The 19750-nt window shown below is 45.6% G+C and overlaps 1 protein-coding gene across 1 annotated transcript in view; it reads left to right on the forward strand.

Moving 5' to 3' along the window:
* The first annotated feature begins 5353 nt into the window (after window positions 1-5353).
* The window catches only part of LOC144101181 (uncharacterized), an 81850-nt gene continuing 67453 nt past the window's right edge, over window positions 5354-19750 (forward strand). The window contains exon 1 of the mRNA XM_077634231.1: window positions 5354-5593. The gene's annotated coding sequence lies outside the window, so the exon portion shown is untranslated. The remainder of the gene's footprint in view (window positions 5594-19750) is intronic.

Genomic DNA, 19750 nt, shown 5'->3' on the forward strand with positions numbered 1-19750 from the left:
GGCATATTTTCCTTCCCGGTATCGAGCTACAAGCATGGAGTTCCAGGAGCTCGCGTGCACCGTTCGTCGAGAGCGCAGGGTGGCGTGCGCGGTATTATGGGGCCCGTGTTCGGATACCACGCTGTGTAGAGACGCCGTGCTTACTGAACGCGATCAGTTTCATTACAGAAAGACTATGGCACGCAAGACGGAACGAAGGATGGAGTCTAGACATATTGCTCGACAGTTGCTGAGTGCCTCATAGCTGGATAAATGCTATAGCATTCTTAAGTCCTGCGTAAGCCCATGATGTTGGCTTGCATCTGTCCTCGTCACTCACACAGGTGAAATGCGGTATTTTCTATAGCCTCGCAGCTGCTGCATGGAACACTCCTATACTTGTCACTGCTTTTGTAGCGAGTTAAGTAGTTGTGATCTTCATTGATATGCGAAACAAGTATTTTCCACATTTATGGCGGTGGATAGTTTTTCCTTTCCTAAAACTGTTTTCTGTTTACTCCAAATTACCGAAGTTAATATAGTTGTTAAGTTCGCGCTTATAGTGCTTGATTCTTGAATACGGCAGCCGCATTTCTTTGCTATACAAAATAAAAAAATAAATAAATAACGGCGATAAAAAAATCAAGCAAAACATTATATTTCGTCGTTTCATACTGGTTTGAAAGAAGTAAACTGCTTACATAAAATGAATATTCTGAGCGGTTATGGTGTTGGGCCGCTAACCCATAAAGACACGGGTTCGATCCCGACCGTGGCGGTCGCATTTCGATACAAGCGAAATGCGAAGGCAAGATAACCGCTAGTCCTTAAGGGTGACAGAGTGGATTCCAAGAGAAGGGAAGCATTACAGGGGGCGGCAGAAAGTTAGGTGAGCGGATGAGATGAAGAAGTTTGCGAGGATACGGTGGCCGCAACTGGCAAAGGACACGGTTAATTGGAGAGACATGGGAGAGGCCTTTGCTCTGCAGTGGGCGTAATCAGGCTGCTGCTGATGATGATGATGATAGAGGCCTGTGTACTGCTCGATGTCAGTGCACGTTAAAGAACCCCAGCTGGTCGAAGTTATCCGGAGCCTTCCACTACGACGTCCCTCATAATCTGAGTCGCTTTGGGACGTTAAACCTCATAAACATTACCATAAACATAAGAATGTCGTTTAGCGAAAAGTTATATGCGCAAGCTGCTGCTGTTCGCTGTGTGGCATGGGAGGAATTCAAAAATTGAGAGAACTGACAGGTCTCGTAATACATTGCAATTGTTTATGAGCTATGGTTTATGGGGGTTTAACGTCCCAAAGAGACTCAGGTTATGAGAGACTCCGTAGTGAAGGGCTCCGGAAATTTCGACCACCTGGGGTTCTATTACGTGCACTGACATCGCACAGTACACGGGTCCGTAAAATTTCGCCTCGATCAAATTCGACCGCCGCGGCCGGGATCGAACCCGCGTCTTTCGGGCCAGCAGCCTAGCGTTATAACCACTCAGCCACCGCGGCGGCTACATTGCAATAGTTGTAGCGAAGCTCCAATATATAGCCATAATAATTCGTACATGTATTGTTTGTGCTGCACTTGACTACTCATTCACCCAGTGCACAGTGTGCCGTTTTGCCTTTTGCAACGTTGTTGACACGTTAATTTTCCTTGCTTGCCACACTTTTTACATCTGTCCCTCCAAAACGGTTCATTACTGTCACGTTAGCTGAAAAGCAGCATTTAATAACATCGTACCAAGCCGGAAATGGTCCTTCCTCGAATGTCGCCAGTATTAATGCCATGCTTTCGAAGCGAGGCTGAGCGGTGCGCTTTGTCATTTTAGGGCCTGCCGATTGCATGTCAAGCTCTCCCCTGGCGGTAGTCGGCGGCGATGGCGACTTTTTTTTTTTTTCGTTCGAATGACAGCGCAGCCCTGGCTTGATAGGGGAGTTTTGCAAAAGGACCGACGACGCTTTCGAACGGGGCGCCGCGTTGCTGCTTTGTGCTGAGGCGCCCTCCTTACCCTCCATTTTTTTCTTGGTGAACTGGAGCCGCTTCGAAACGAGTGAATTCCCCCCCCCCCCTTCCTCTCTCTCCCTCAGTTCTTCCACTCGGGGCACGCCGGCTTCGCTTTAGTTCTGGGCAGCGCAAACGAGACGAATCAATACACCGGGCAGCGCCGCGTCTCGTGGAAAGCGAGCAACACAAATAAAAAGAATGGTAGCTCTCGGTCGACTAGAACCCCTTCAAAAAACAAAGGGCGCAGGAACTAAAGCGGAGTCGATAGGAGCACTTTAGTTTCTCGCGCTGCCGCTAGGCGCCGTTACTGGACTAGTGCATCTAGAAAGTGTGAGGGAGTCAGTGTACAGAACAATCCATAACGCCACGGTAAACAGAAAAAAGGAACAGTTCAATCTTGGTGCAAGTTACAGCACAGACCCAAACGGAAACGAAAAAAAAGTGATTGTAACTGTTCATGCCTTGTTGTGTGTTACTATACCTGTATACACACATATAAACAGAACACATTCGATATGACATTCCTGTAAAATATGCAAAAAATAAAATAGGTATGCGAAGTAAATGCGTACTCTAGCTCAAGCGAAGACGACTGCTCCTATTTAAGATCGAAACGTTGCGAGACAACTACAACTACTTCGGATCAACACGTGACCTCTGAAACAGCGGCAGCTAAACAAACGCGTGCAAGAAAAGAGACCCGCACATATACGATCTCGCGACCAAACTCATCAACGTGGGAAAGGCATTAAAGGAGCACTGGCCGTGAAGTTTATAGCGGTCTCAGTTAATTTCTGTAACACGCGCAACAACTTTTGCCACGAACGCGTTTGCTAACTTCTTCGCAACGCCCTGCATAACGATGTGCTTTATCCTTTCATTTTGGATGGTGTGGTCCGACAACATCCGTGGCATAATAATTTGCAGCACCGCGCAATGTGTTTCCGGCGTTTATTGCATGGGCGTTTCAAGTGCTTCGAGCGAAAACCGCAGGCCAGCTTTTAAGAGCTTCTCAGGACAGATAACGCCAAGGAAAATCTCGCGGTTACGTGTCTTGCAAGTAAACCTTGCATACGAGCAAGCGTTTTAGGGCAACGGCTATTAAGGGCAGGCTTCCCGTTTCTGCCACGTCGGCGTCGTTGGAGTTGCTTGCAAAACGCAGAGCCAGATTAATTGCCAAGCATGCAGTGGCGTCAACCATGACGCCACTCGTGCCAACGTGCCACGATGATTGGTCCCAAGGCAGTGACGTCACGAATGACATCACTGCAACGCGTCATGCTGACTGGTCAGAACGCAGTGACTTCACGAGCGATAGCGAAGAAGCCGCGAGGAGTCAAGAACTCTTTGCCTGCTTCTAACCGCGGAGGTCCCGGCCCCCGTCACCCAGGCCTGCGTGTCGGTGACGGGGGTAGGGGGGCCTCCTTATCTGGTGGAAAATAAAATATCATCATCATCATCATCATCATCATCATCATCATCCTGTGATATGACACACGCGCTGCTTCAAAAGACAGATAATAATGAATAAACAATATTACATGCACCACTGGAAAGAGCTGTCTTGAATCTTGAGTTACACAGTGTTTTCACCCATTTATTTTATCGTAAGAAAGACAGACTTATTGCACAAGAATGGAGTGGGACCATCTATTAACAAGCGGAAGAAACTGCCGCGAGTGTAGGAGAAGTTCTTGACGCACGAGGGGCGTATTGTTTGGTCTCAGTTTTATTTAGAATGTGGAGATTTAGAGAACTGTTTGCCAGCAGTTGTTTCCAGTGAACCGACTGCCCCTTTTGAGCCTCGGGTGAGGTTTTCGGTATCACATACGGATTCCCCGGAGATATTCCAGGATATTGCAGTGCGTTTGAGGGAGCGGTGTGAGTTCCTATTCGCCATTAGCAGATCGGATGATGTGGCCTCGAGTGATGGTGTCGGCTACTTCGTTGTCCTTGAGGTCGGCGTGCCCTGGAGCCCCTATAATGATGCGTCTCTTGAGGCTCATATTGCCTCATGGTTTTTAAGGTTCTCCTGTAGAGTATGCATTTTATGAAGTTGCGGCAGGCCGTTTAGGCGAGAAAAATGTCACATCATGTGTGGACGAGGCGTGGTGCTTGTTGACAATAAAAATTGTGGGTGCTGACGCCAAAGTTCAGTGCAGCGCGTAAGTAGCTCTAAAATAAACTCAACTTGCGTACATCCAAGTTCGCGCCGGCCAGAATGGCCCTTCAACCTTCGCTCAGTTTTATGAGAAGGCATAAAATATAACGTTCTCCAGAAGTTTCCGACCTTTTCCTCGTTTTTTTTTTCTAGCATACAAAGATGATTTACTTAGAGTGCAAAGCACACAAAAAGGACAAATACATGTGCACGTATTTTTAAACCGAAAATATTTTTGGTCTCAGCCACAAGTTGAAACTAAAACTTTTTGTGAGGTGAGGCCCTGTTGGAAGAAGTTCCAAATTAAAGCATGAAAGGGACATCAAAGATTAAGCAAAAATGAAAATTTAGTTACTTTTGGCCTAAAGACAAGAAGGCGTAACTCCTTATTATACTTTTTTTTTATTTTTGACGGCTATATCTCAATACTCGAGCAAGTGCATTTTTTTTTTCGGCCTTCAATAAAAAGTCCTTAAAAATTTATGTAAAGTGGCGTTGTCTTATATTGTGTGACATCGGAACAAAATGGCATCATCCGTCCATCTATTAAACAACGCGAGCAACGCTTTTACAGCTTGCTTCGTCTGATTCATTGCCGGAATTATATATTGCAATCACTTCTGCTCTGGTAATAAATGACTCAAAATAAATCGCCAGTTGCCAGCGCGTCACTGAGAGTGAAGTCAGGCTCACTAAGCATGATAGAAAATACAAGAAATATAACCCAATCTCGCTAATACCTCTATATAGAAGTTAAAAATTTTCATTCATTCATTCCACCTGAGCTCAGCAGAAAGCGCGCGCGCTCAAGCCAGTCACTGAGGGCGCGCCATCTGAAGGGCAGGTCCCGGGAACCTCATCCCTTCCATATTTTCAGCTCCGAAGCTCCGGTTCGAAATCCACTAATCTGCTCCGGTCAATTTTCAAAAACTAGCTAATAGCTGCGCCACCTGCTGCATATAGAATCAGTAACAGATGCAAGCCGTATATCTTTATTAGCAGAGAACAGCTTGAAGCCTCGCCGCAAGCGGCGCGACAATCTGTAAGTTACTCATATTTGGATCAATAAACGTGCCGGTTTCTGAGCACGACTTCGAGAGGAGGTTCGAAGCTGGTACAATTTGAGGGCTGTGTGCGAGGTGCGCTCGTGACGTCACGGACCCCGGGGAAGGAGGAGGGAGGGGGAAAGCTTAGAAGCGTCGGCAGCGTCGCGCGGGGCGGGCGGGCGTGAAGTGAGGCCGCTGAAAGGCGCAAGGAGCCGCGCGGTTGCCCCCCGCGCTGGGCCGCGTCAGTGGTGCAGTGCGTGTGACCCGATTGGCACGACGGCCGATCAGGCGGAGGACGCAGCCGACAAGAGCCCGGACCACGTCGCCGCCTCGGCCTCGCCACGGCCGCCGCGACGCCACCACCACAAAGCTGACCGCCGCCTCTGCGAAAGGTGAGCGCTGAGCTCCGGTTCCGACCGCGGCCAGCGCGCCCAGGATGGCTGAAGCTGCAGTTCCAAGGGCGAGAACGCGCGCATTACAAACGCTAGCAGTGCGATACTTATAGCACAGTATTTACACAGTGAACAGTGGGTCGTTGCACGAGCTGGCACTAAACTTTCCTAAAGAAGAGAACGGGACAAGTTGGTGCTTGTTTCGTAGCTGCTGCATAGCTTCTGCATGGTAGCTAGTGCTAAAAACAGTTGACAGTGTTCACGCTTGTAACGTAGATCGCGAAATTCGGCGATAGAGCTCCTGCTTTTTTTATAAGTGGTAAAACTGTCTATGCGGACATGCACGCTCTGTAGCTTCGGCACAGACACGATGCCCGTGCCTCGAGCTGCGCTATGAATCGAGTGTGATGCCGTACCACGGCAGTTTCAAAGGTAATACTAATAGCTACCGCCACAAAAAACAAGCGCCACAAGAAATAGTGGTTTTACAGGACAGGGGGCTCGTTGCAGTGTCGTTGCCCCTCAGGAAGCACCAACCAGCCCAGCTCTCACTAAGTCTGGGTTCTGTTCAGCGCCAATTTAGTTTTCCTCTTTGTCCCTTTATCTCTTTTTACCACGTCATATATAGCTTCTTCGCCACACGGTACATGACGATTAAACGAGCCGAAAAGCAAAATAAATGGGCATGTCGCTTGTAAAGCCTGCTTTGCCACGTAAACACTGTGCTTGCAAGAAAGCAAACATGTAGGAGATCTAAATGGAAAGCAGTGGGCGCGGCGTCGCGTCCTGATTGTTGCTCTAGCACCCCTCTCTTGTCGCCTTGCAGTAAAAGCGGAGCACTGAAGAAAGCTTCGTACGCGCTGATTCTCACGATTTCGAAGCGTAAGTTAGCTGCTACAAGTATTTAAATTCTAGTGGTGCTGCATCCGTAGCCTTCTTCTCATTTGTGCGTATAGCAGAAGCCCTGCGCGGAAATTTGGCATGGCCCAGCTTTTTACTACAGACAGGGAATACATTTTTTGCAACGTGCAGACTATATGAAGAGTTGAATATCTAGTTGGGCTAGTTTCCGCATGCTGTGGGAATAAGTTTTGCAAATTCGTGCATTCGTCACTTCCGGAAATGCGCGAGGCGGACATGTAACTGTAGTCAGGTCTTGTAGCGTAATACAACAGTAAAAAAAAAAACACTCGCCCCAATGGCGGGACTCGCCGTTCTTAGGTTTCTGCACTTGTTTGCGGCCAAGTGTATGGATAAATGCTACAGGAATAAATTGTTACTGCTGGCAAAAACACCAGCAAAGAAAATGGCCAGGAAAAAATTCATTCTGCTGCAGGCATGTATGACAATATTCGCAAGTATCGTCAAGGGTAGCATGAGAAGATAGCAGTCGCCCTCAGGTCTCCCACAGTAGGTAGCTGGAAGAAATCCATTAGGCAAGATAAGTGGACCCTTATTTCGTGGGCGCACTGAATCCATTTCCATGCACTGCATGATAATGGACTTCGCATACGTCACAAAGAAGGAGAACAGCACGTTTCAGAGCACATCCTTTGTACTTACTTGCAGCCTATTTGAGGTGAATTACTAAGCTACACATGGAGATGCATTTATACGCGACCAATTTACCCGAAACCAAACACTTCCCGGACGCATCACAACACAGACGAACTCAACGTTTCTTGCTTTTTTTCAATAGTTTGTTGAAAACGCGCTGCAGTTGTTACGTTTAAGTTGTCTGGTGGAAGTCCGCGTCCATCCGTTGGAAACAGCTCTATGTCTACCACTATGCTTCCCGCTTGATGTTCAGCTAAACCTTCTGAATGCGCGCTTTCTTGCAAACACGTTAGTAATGTGGCAGAGCAGTCTTCACAGGTGAACGTGCCGTGGTTAGGGCGCGTCCTTTACACTTTCTCTGAAACTTCCATAGGCGAGGGTGGTTTAGACATGTGGATAGTTTCAAACCACCCTTTCCATTTTTATTTCCAACTTCACAAATCGAAACTGCCCTGCCGGCGGTCGAGACAGATACGTCTATAAGCCACCTCACAAAAGGAGTAAGCCATGATCAGACACGTCAAAGCAGTGTTGAACTCGATGTCTAACTTCCTGTCGTATTAGTGACATTGTGGCTCGCTGCCACAATTTCAAGAAAACGAGCCAGCATGCTTTCTCACTTGCGCCAGTTGTATTCGCCCTTTCATATTACAGTAAGATGAAGGTTAAATGACTTACCTCACGGCTTCATTGTCAGCATCAAAAGCAATATACGACACATTGACTAAAAATACGGCACATTTATCATTCTTCCTTATAAAATTCTCCAACAGCAAGCAACGAAGCGGTTGAACAAGTAATTTCATAAAGCTGTGATGCCTCCTCCCGCCCCTTTTTCCACGGCCATGAAAAATATGTCTTTCCTCCCCACCTTTTCGAGCTACGGGTAATACGTCCGTGGAGAGGACCACTCCTATCTACGCAACAGTTAAGGTTACAAGAAAGGTATAACCTACAATAAAAAAAACAAAGAAAACCCTGTGGCTTTTAAGTTCAAAGCTTCAAAGCTTGGCCAGTTGGGCCGACGCATCAGCGGTTAGAACAAAAAATTGGCCTTTAAAAAGAGGCACGGGAACCGTTTTGCAGAACGCGCCACTGGAGTGATGTACGAAATCCCCTTGACGTGTTGAAAGTCGTACATCGAGCACACGGCTTTCAGCCAACGACCGCCTTGGAGAGCACGCAAGTGATCTGAAGAATGGAGTAGGTGCCAAATGTGTCGAGCACTGCAGCACTTTCAAGGATTGTACACCGAGATTTCCAAGCCCGAAAATCCTTAGCTGAAGCAGATTGCAAAGCACGCGTGAAACAACAGCGGGGTATTGTATCCAAAAAGCTGGTCCAAAATCCTATGGCGACTGAATATGCCGCTTCTGCACATAATGTAACTTGAATAAGTTAAAAAAAACGCACAGACTTTTTCTAAAAAAATGGCGTTGCTTAAAAATTAGAAATATTAGCAGAAGTCTTGCTTGCCCCGTCATTTGTTCATCTGTGCGATGAATGTGCGAAGCAATTTTACTCAAGATGCGTTTAAAATCACTAAGAACTCCTGCTGCTCATGACGGAGGTGATAGTTCGATTCTCACCTGCGTGACCTCACTTATACGTCAGTTACAAGCACTCGCTTGAATATATCCTGTTATCTATCTATCACGTACGCGCTCAAACGGTACGCCATCGTTCTTGTTCCTTCGTCATGGACTTCTACTACAATCAACTCATTGGTATAATATGTCTCAAAACCGGCTACGCATTCCTGCCTAAAGCCCCAAAACACTGAAATGTGTAGTGGTTTTTATCGACACGTCTGTTAACTACAAGAGTATTTTTGTGCAGGATACTTGCAAAGTCGCTTACTTAAACAGGTTCCTGACGCCTCCGAAAAAAATATTTTTCCATCGAAGACACATACTTAATTACAGAAACCGAAATATTACGTCACTTAATTTATCTAATCTTTCTATTAATCCTATAGTCATCGCAACCAGGTCGACTCACTGACCTAGTTATGTGACAGACAGGGAAGCTTTGCAACAGCGGTCGATAAAACGAAGATAAACTATTGTTTGCCCCGCAAAATACACAGCTGTATCGATCTCCCATTTCTTCTCTGTTACCGGCTATTCTAGTCTGAACTCGCTGTGGCGTCTCTGGCACACAGCGCGGCTCAGTCCACGCATTATTGACCGTCGCAGTCATTAGCAGGCCCCACAAAAAGTGATCATCGCTTAACGATGAGCGCGCATGACGGAAGACGCAGGGTAACTGACTTTCTTGCTGCCACATGATTGAGCACGCTATCTCACACCGCCACGTGAACCTGGCGCACGCATTGTAGCACCACGTGACAGGAAATCACTATTGCGAACAAGAAAACTCGGCTCTGATTTAAAAAGTACACCTCAGAAGCTTTAGTGTTTTGATAGCGTTTCAACGAATGGACTGGTCGCGAAACAGAAAGTGTCGATACGCCGAATGTGGTACTACTTGTCTCATTTCATTTCTACGGGTGGCGTCGCGTTAGTCTGCTGAGTAATTAGACAGCAAAAGTTATTAAGCAGGCATAAAGCGATTAATCTTACTCCTACCTATTCGTATGCTTACCGGTGACAAATAATTTTGTGTGCTTGCTTATACTGAGCGTGCCACATAGATGTTGCGGGTTCAGAGCAGAAATTGTCGTGCTTGGGACCACCGACAAAAAGCGAAGCTATGTTTTATGATCCACTAAGTTACTAGACAGTTTTAGTACAGCGTTAGCGTGATTTCGAATCTAGGGGAAATTACGCTACCGTGACGCAATACATGGTTCCGAAAGTATTAAATGCGATTTTCTTTACATGGAGGTGAAAAACCTTTTCAACATGGTCGTTACTGCCGCTAATTTGTCAAAATTGTATATTTCAAAGTCTTTTACAGCCAATTAATAGATTAACCCTTATTTCCTCCGAGCCGCCGCGGTGGCCGAGTGGTTACGGCGCTCGGCTGCCGGCCCGAAAGACGCGGGTTCGATCCTGGCCGCGGCGGTCGAATTTCGATGGAGGCGAAATTCTAGAGGTCCGTGTACTGTGCGATGTCAGTGCACGTTAAAGAACCCCAGGTGGTCGAAATCTCCGGAGCCCTTCACTACGGCGTCTCTCATAGCCTGAGTTGCTATGGGACGTAAAACTCCTATAAACTAAACCTTATTTCCTCCAGCAAAGTGTCCAAGCAAAACCAGGGGAATTAGAATTATGGGAAAAAAGAAACGTAAACACAATGGTGCCATCCAGTTGAGGAAATGTTAAGTACCAACTACTCCAGCAGAAATACTTTCAATTACATCACTTGTAATGCTCAAAATATTCCTGTAAATTTAAAGTAAATTCCCGTGTATAATTACGTAAACACATAAAACGCCATAAATAAACTACCTTACGTTCCGAAAAGTTTTGGTACATTCCGAGCAGTTGCAGACGGTTGCAGCGCCGCTGGAGGTCAGATTATCGGCGCGCCTGAATGGAAAGTGTATCTAGAAGACAAGGCGGAGTTACAGCTTCCATTTCGTCGCTGAAACAAAGTTAGTGATAGCTAGTGACAACACCAGTAGTAACTGGTAAACACGCCGACCCGAACAGCACGAGCAGCTAATTCGGCTGAAATGGGTCGGTTTCGCTTGGAAAGACGCCGCTACGTTCCCACGCTGAGGGTGTAAAAGCCGCAAAGATAGCTGCTGAAAACTGCGAGCGCACGCTAACGCCATTTCCTCGTTAGCGTTCCGCGCATACGCACTCTGGACCCGTTATTCAGCTAGCATGCAATCACGGAAGTTCCGGTTTACTACAAACTCTATTTACTCATGTTAACGTAACTTTGGAACTGATGTAAACTTTCTTTTGTCTTTTTTTCTTTCTGTAAATTTAGTTTATAGTACGAATGCTATAATAAGGGCATATAAATTAAACAGAGAAAGAGGTCTTAAAGTCAAAGACGGAGTGGAGACCTCCCATAGAGAGCAACAACACGTAGTAAAAACCAAGCAGCAGCAGTCATACAATGCTCTCTTTATATATTGAGGAACGAATAACAAAATAACATATTCAAAGACATGAACAGATGTTATGAGATTTTATTAACAACAAATTATTACATTTCGCTGTAAACAGACGCGAACAGAAAACAGAAACACCTAAAATAAAAAAGGTGATTTGTACACACGACCATAAAACATGGTTTGTACCACGAAACATGACACTGATAACAGACCCGGAAATGGTTGAGAATTCAGTTGAAATAATCAGTGGACATGGTTAATTGGAAGGACATGGGAGAGGCCTTTGCACTGCAGTGGGCGTAGTTAGGCTAATGATGCTGATGATGAATCAGTAAACAGTGCAAATTGAGCATAAACTATGTCAAGTTCTGTTTACATGAATGAACTCATTACGCCTCCTTTGTGGGTAGCAGTAATTAGTTTCGCACTGATGAAGGATCAGAATTAGCAAATTTGCCATAATTAGTTCCTGAGTTTTGGCAACAAGCTATTTCGAGCAAAATGAGTGAGCTAAGAAGACAAAGTGCAACAGGTCCTTTTTTTTGCCTGTATTTGTGCATGCTTAAATAATATAGCGCTGTAGTTTTCATTACTCTGATATATTGCACAGCCCCGCGTCAAGAGTTGCTAAACTTTTGGAGCGTTGAAGTTACGCTAGAAGCTACGCAGCCAACATAGAAACGATGGCACGAAAGCGAAGAGCACAAGACGCGAGGCTGTCCTTTCCTTTTGAATTCTCGCGCACCGCCTTTAATTCTCTACCGCCAGACTAAGCATACAGGGCAGGTCAAAATTTTTAAGGACACAGAGTGTGCACTGCAGCAGTACACTGTATATGGGAACTTAAAGTTACTAAGGTACTCAGAGATGAACATAATACTTTTTCTAGCCCACAGAGATTTTGAGTTTCGGGGGTGTCATAAATTTGCCACTGTATCGCTCAAAAGCACACTCTGTGGCAAGGGAACGTTTGACGCGCGTTCCTACCAGTTCAGTAACCAAACCTCGAGCAGATTGCGGCGAAGCATAACGGAGCATGCGTTCAGAGGGAGAGAGAATATTTGCTGCATGGTCGTTATAGAATGCCAGTGGTTTGTGCTACTTTTTGTTCTTAGCGAAAACGCGATGATTACTTTGCAAAATGCGCATTCATTGTCAAGAAAAATGAATTCAAAAACAAAGATTCTTTTACGCCCCTCGATTGAAACTCATGATGTCAAGAACGGTACGGACTCCGTGATCACCGTTTGGAAGTGAATGGTGGTATGATCTGACCTCAGAGATTCGATGATGGAAGTCTTGTCGCCCCGTAGTTTCCTTACGAAGGCAGCTGGTAGTGGCGACACCTGCATTTAATTTCTGTACCAATATTAGCTCATGAAAGATCCATTTGCAGTGAAATTAAGGTCTTTTGAATTCAAACGCAGCACTGTAACAATGCAGCCAATTTTAATTTGTCCCCACTATCTCTATAATGTCCCGAAGAGGAACCTGGCCAATGAGAGACGGTGTTGAGGAGCGCTCCAGATTACTTTCTACAAGCGGGAGTTTCTTAACGTGAACTGACATTGCACAGCATACGTGCAGGCTTGTAATCTTTCCTCCCACACCCCGTAGCGTGCAGTACAGCACCAGAACGCTTCAGCCATTGCTCAACAACGGCTGGCTGCTGCACGTAGCCACCAGAGTATTGACCTATTTTGCGCCTTTTCCGGAATGCCGCCAGGAGCGGGGAGCAAAGTTGAATTTCAAAATGTTTTTGCAACTGCAGTGTGAACTTATTAATCTTAACCTTCTCATATATATGGACCTCATGTGAAAGCTCGTATTTATCCTATTGTTCCAGTCTTTTACTTCGTGTCACCAGCCACGTGGAGTCCTCATTCATTCATTCATTCATTCATTCATTCATTCATTCATTCATTCATTCATTCATTCATTCATTCATTCATTCATTCATTCATTCGTTCGTTCATTCATGAAATCTTTAGAGACAAGGATTGCCTCAAGGCTAAGGACTCGGAGGGCTGAAGGAGGAAATGCGTCGGCAATTATGATAAATATGAGCCCAAAAATCACATTCAAGTTGACACAATTACACACAACAGATCGTCTCAAAGGAGAAAGCGAGCAATGTTATGCGAGAGCTAGGCTGTCGCCATAAGATGTGCTTGCTCCACTAGCACCCAATGGTGCTCCGCAGGTCCTCCGCAGGTCCTGAATGAAGACGAGCACTTCAGGAGGGATGGGGAGGCTGTGGGGAATATGGGGACGTAACGGCAAAGTCACACGAGTATATAATGGGCTGTGCATCTCGTGTAATCCCCGGATCTTTGGGACAATGCGTTTTTTTTTCTTGCTATTCGAAGTTAAAGAGCATTAGCAGAGTAGACTTCTTGGCTCATTGCTAGGTCATCATGAAGCCCAGCGCATCAACAAGACGAGACACAGATGACCAAAAGACAGGACGACAACGAACGCTACCCAAACGTGGCATGTATGCTTGAAACTGATGCGCTCCGAACTCTCTAAATGATCACGCACATCAGCAAGCAGCTCAATATGTGAAACGGAGCATAAAAAATTCTTCGAAGTCCACTGAAATCTCGCTGTTCACCCCTGACAATCCCTCCCGTAAAGCAGCACCGGTAGGCTCTCAGCCAAGTTCGTCACGTTGCTTTCCTCATATTTCGCCGGTACATGCCCACTGAAGGGCTAGGTAGCGCTGGACGAAAAATACAATGAACGAATCGTGGTCACCAGATGATATACGTCACCAAGTGCAGTTCCAGGAATAAGCGAGAGGTGTCGCCACGTGTACTTCGGTCTTGCGCGATTTTCTGTCTTATCATAGCCCAGTTTCCGGTAAAAATGGCAATTCTTAATCACGTGACGCAAACCTAGCAGTGTGGGTTAACTTACTAGTCTCATTTAGTGACCCTTTAAAATATGTGTTCGCAAAATTTTGTTTATAAAGTTTCGCAATGCATTTGCCTGACATGCTTGCGCCAAATCGTTTAGCATCTTGTAGTTCACGTCAACATTTTTTGTCACACAGAGCAGCACCACGAGTGACGTCGTGTGCCTGAGAGTTGTCTATATATTTTTAATAAGCGCCTCTCAGCACGCCTTTTGCCCGTGTGTTGAATCGTGTCTTCGCACGTTCCCGATGGGGGACGATCAACTCTACACAGCCAAATATAGTCCCTATAACTGGTCGTCACTAGAGAGACACTATTAACTAGACTGTTAAGAAGATCCACTGGCACCGCAGACGGCAAAATATTTGATAGAGCTCCCACGTGTGTTCGGTTAGCTTCCGGCCTCTGGCGACGTAGAGACCCGTGAAGCAGCGGGATTCGTGGCCCTCGCGTTAGCACCTGGAGAAAAGACAAACGAGCTCCCGCGCGTTAAAATTTAGCGGCGGCGTGACGTCATAGGCAGTGGTCGCTACACGCTGGAAGCGCGGGAACAGCTCCCGATCGAAGCGCCATCTTTCTTTCAGGCCACTGAAATTCTTAGCATGCCAACGAAGCGGCGCCCGCTTCCCTGGGGTCATCAAATATGGAGCGTTCATTGTGGGAACTGCTTCGTCGGTGCTTCGGAGGCTTTCCCGCCAAAAGAGAGCGAGCAAATTCAGGCACTCGTCTGCGAAGCCGAGCGAACAGTGAGAGTCGTATTCTAGGAATGTGCCTCTTCGAAAGGTTGACATGAAACATTAATAGGCAGTCGCTCAGAGGGAAGGGTGTTTCTGTGAAGATGAACCAAACGTTTTAAAACCAAGGCACGCTTCCTGTAATTAACACTGTCATTAACTTGAGGTCGCCCCGTAGACAATAGACGTGCTCTTCTCATCTAGCGTTCTAGTCTGGTCGCAATTTAATCCGCAGCATTCCTCTGCAGCGTCCATGAGCATCGCTGGGACGTTAAACACCGTGTATTACACCATAAAATACCGTACCGCACCATACCATAGCATATCGTATCATAAGTACTGTCCCGTATCGTATCGTACCGCACCGTACCATACCGTACCACACCCTACAATACCATACTGTACTATACCGTATCGTGTCATACCATACCGGACCGTGCCGTGTCGTGCAGTACAGTACTGTACCGTACCACTCTATAGCATACTATTCCATGCCATACCATACCATGCCGCGCCATGCCGTGCAGTACCGTACCGTACCACACCATACCATACCAAAGCATACCATACTATACTATACCATACCATGCCATACCATACCATACCATACTATACTATACTATACTATACTATACTATACTATACTATACCATACCATACCATACCATGCCATACTATACCATTCCATACCATGCCATGTCATACAATGCCATACCATACCATACTATACCATGCTATACCATACCATACCATGCCATGCCATACCATACCATACCATAGCATACCATAGCATACCATACCATAGCATATCATACCATACCATGCCATACCATACCAATTCCCTCTTGTTAATGAGCATTTTGTCTATTGTAAATAAGCGAAAAACTTAAATTACAAAGGTGGGAGTAGTGTCAAGAAAACCGCAATAATAGCTCAATGTGCTTCAGTGAAATCCCCGAAAGGGAAGCACACTTGTAATAAGGGAGTAATTACTCTTTAGCATCCACCCAAGCCCAGCCATACGGCTACGAATGGAAGCTATACAGCTTTCACAGTAGTTTCGCAGGCGTTTTCTAAGATGGTCGTTATTATAAGAGGCTTCTTCGGCCGGTTTTCCTTGTTTTCCTTGACGTAGCCACAAAGTCAATGAAATAAAGCTGTCTGCTGCACGAGTGCAGGCTCCAAAAAAGCCGTAAAAAGTGTGTGAGAGTATATATATATACCCTCCGGCGCTCCCGTCAAGACAACTCAAAATGAGCCTTTTGGAAATAATATTTCAGTGCTTTAACATTCACTTTGTCCCGAAAAATTGGCGTACTTTTCATCAACTTAAAACGTGTTTAGTAGCGTATAGTTAACCGTATAGTTACTACACCCTAGTTCCTACCAAGGGCACTCTGATTCCTACCCAAAGCACCTTAGCTCACTTGAGAAGAGGCAACCACGGTCAGTAGTAGTCAAGAAGGACTCCCGTGGGTAGACACGATTGGTTTAAAAAGCTGGAAAAAAGCTCACGAGGCGCTTCTCGCTCTGTAACGCGAGATTCTGCGACAGCTGTTAGTGGTGGCGATGAATATAATATTGCTCATTTATTATTATTATTTGTCGTTTTTTTCTTTGTTAGAATGAGCGTGACGTCACTCTTGACGTCACTGTGCTCAGACCTTCCAGCTTCGCGCATTTCCGTGGGGCATTGCAGTGACATCACTCATGACACCACTGCTTACTGACCAATCAGAGTGTTGATGTGTGTTACGCCGACGCCGACATCGCAGAATCGGGAAACGCTCCCATTAGAGCCGTAATCCGAGAAGAAAAAACGCACTGAGGAAAGCAAAAGTGAACTCTCTGACCTTTACTTAGACCACCCATAAATTACAAGTTGTCTTTTTTGCCGCGCGCTCAGCACCTTCAAAGCCGAAATATTTATAAAGAGGTCCTCTCCGTATTTATTAGGAAACGTGTACTACGGCTTCATAATTGGAGATTTAAGCGAAACATAACCTGCGACACCACCTTAGGTCTGTGCGTGAACGCAGACGAATTCACTGTACTGCTTGGGCTAAGGCACTTCAAGAATTGCGCCAGTAGCGAAACCCTTTTTAAAGAGACACTAAAGAGAACTCCACCACACTTGAGTTCTCAGAGAAAATAGATTCTGTGACTCTTTCTGGTTTTGCGAAGTTTGTCCCGCAGCAAAACGCGGAATTACTCCGGATAAAACTGCGTTCAAAAATCTTCCCGCCAGTCGATTCCAAGTTATGACGTCAAGCCCGAAAACGACTCCGTGATCAGCGTTTGGAAAGTAATGGTGGTGTAGCCTAGCCTCACGGATCCTAAACTGAAGATACCTGTCTTGACGCACCGCAGTCTGCTTTTGAAAACGGCCAGTGGGGGCGATACCTGCGTTTTATTTTCGCACCTCTTCTAGCATATAAACTCTCCGTTTTCATAGACCGTTGTCTGTACTGTTGTGCCTGCTGTCACAATGGTGTGGCAATATTGCCTCTTTTAACTTATGTCCTTGACAATGCAACTGTCACGGCAAAAAAAAAAAAAAAGACCGCGAACGCCACCGTGAATGGAAATGCGGATCAGAAGGAAACCTAAACAACAAAGAAAGATGCGTCGCGAAAATGGGGAGTGCCTTTTTTTCCCAAGGAAGCTAAGACAGAAACCGAAACTAAGTTAAATTATACGCTAATGGCAAGAGAATCCATGCGTGTTTGCATTGCAAACACTACGGTAACGAAAGGGCCCCCATACAGAAAACCTGAGCGCAAATCCTACATCAAATAAAAATTGTGTCAGATCCTGCTGATGTACGGACCAAAATGGGCCGAATGCACCAGTGAGAGCCTTCTTTGTCTGCTTAAGCCTAATAGCTTGAAATGTTTCGACCGTGGTTTCATTTCCGATTAGCGCTACCTTGCGATGATCGACTTCGTACGACCTGATGGGATCGGCGGAAGATCAGAACAAAGTACACGAAGATAACGAAAGGACCATTAGCCCCTTCACCGATGAAACGCAGATTCGCCTGTGATACTTGATACTGACTTTATATATATTCATTATTACTAGCGGAATGACCGATTCATACAGGAAACGGCAGGATTAGCGGTTGTCCGGTCGTTTTGTGTCTTTTCATCATCTAACATCTCGCAGTTAATCATGAATTTAGGATACAGCAGTCAAGTGCGATAAATTTTAGATCCTATGCATTCTAGCTAGTTTACTCAACCACTGCCGAAGAGGGAACACAAGAAGAGAAGGCTGTCACTTCAGCGCTTGTGACAGAAGTCGGCTATTCGCGCTTACTTGCTTGTATCGGTATCGGTGGATTGTATTGGGGGATGCCCGGAGTTCTTCTGATAGCACTCAATGCAAGTTTTAACTGTTTTTCGGCTCAGTTCATACCCGTAATCATGTCTAAGCCGTATTTTCATAAACAGGACTCTAATTATTACCCAATAAATTAACTCTTTGGGACAAAACTGGTTCAAGTCAAGAATTTAACATAAAAAAGTACTCTCTCACTTCATAGTTTTTAGCCCCGAGGCAATAAACATCGCTTCAAAAAAAATTATTTGTATAACCTTTCAGTACATGGTGGTCCACAGTCGCTCTAACATACATGAAAAGCATGTCACATAAGAGCTTTGATAGCACTGAGGTTTATGAGGATACAAAACTTTGGTGTTTTTCTCTGTTTCTGTTTGGGTGAATCTGACTAATTTCGAAGACAAAAAAAAACTCGTCAAATATCTCATCCGAGGGAATAAAGCAGTTTTCGCCTGTGCTGTGGTTCGCCTGCATTTTAGAGAACAGGAAATGCTGAAAGTACAGTGCTCGATATTTCGACGTCTTGTTTTCAGGCTTAGCTCACTACAGACACAAAATTTCGGACGCAAAGAAATGATATGAACTGCTTGATGGCCGTAAACAGATACCTTGTAGCAAGTTTCGGTCGCCGCCGTTGAGTGGTGCATAATTTATTCTGATTTTGAATGTTGTCCGAGGAACCGCTCACCGTATTCACCCACATCGAGTGACGTCATTGTCCACTTTCCCCTGTTATTGTTACGTCACCGAACACAGGGGTTGTTCACAGGAACAACCAGTGCTTACCGACGACGCTGACGTCATCAGTATTGTGTTGTCCAGGCTGGCCGGTAGACCATGACGTCACCGAGACCAAAACTGCCGGTACAAAAACGTTTTAAAAGATTATTGACGGCGGTAACTCGTTCATCGAGCTGATTTTCATAATTACTAAGTACGTAGACCTCTTTCGAGGCAGCAAAAAAAGAAAATCCTTCATCCAAAATCTTTCTGCCGGTACCTCATTAAAGGAACGCGTATCGAGAACATCTGCATCCAATTTTCGTTGTCAGGAAAAATCAATTCTACGACTCTTTCTGAACATGTTGTTGTTTGTTCGGCAGCAATAAACGCGTTTGTTGCTGGAAAGATTCCATTTAAAAATGACACAATAATTTTCCGACCACCTGATTCAAACTCGTCCGAGGAAGTGCGAAAAATAACTCCGTGATCAACGACTGGAAGGGGGGGGGGAGGGGGGGGGGGGCGGTGCAACATGGCCTCACGGATCCGTACAGAAATTTCTTGGCATCACCGCACCTTTCCAAAACGGCAGAGGGTGGCTATACCAGTATTTCTTTTTTAAACTTTTCTAGGCTATGAAAATTGTTTCCAGTCAAAATAGCCTCATATTAAGCAAAGCCGAAAGTTGGGCGAGTTGGATAACGTTTATGATGTGTTTCCTGGTGTTCCTTTTGCGCTATTTTTTCGTCATGAAAGTAGCCTCTTTACAATTAGGACACGGTAAAACTACCGACCCGCCTGCCGCTGTGGTTAGTGACTATGCGTATACTGCTGCCGACTT

The sequence above is a fragment of the Amblyomma americanum genome, chromosome 8 (assembly GCF_052857255.1).
Source record: "Amblyomma americanum isolate KBUSLIRL-KWMA chromosome 8, ASM5285725v1, whole genome shotgun sequence".
Taxonomy (NCBI): Eukaryota; Metazoa; Arthropoda; class Arachnida; order Ixodida; family Ixodidae; genus Amblyomma; species Amblyomma americanum.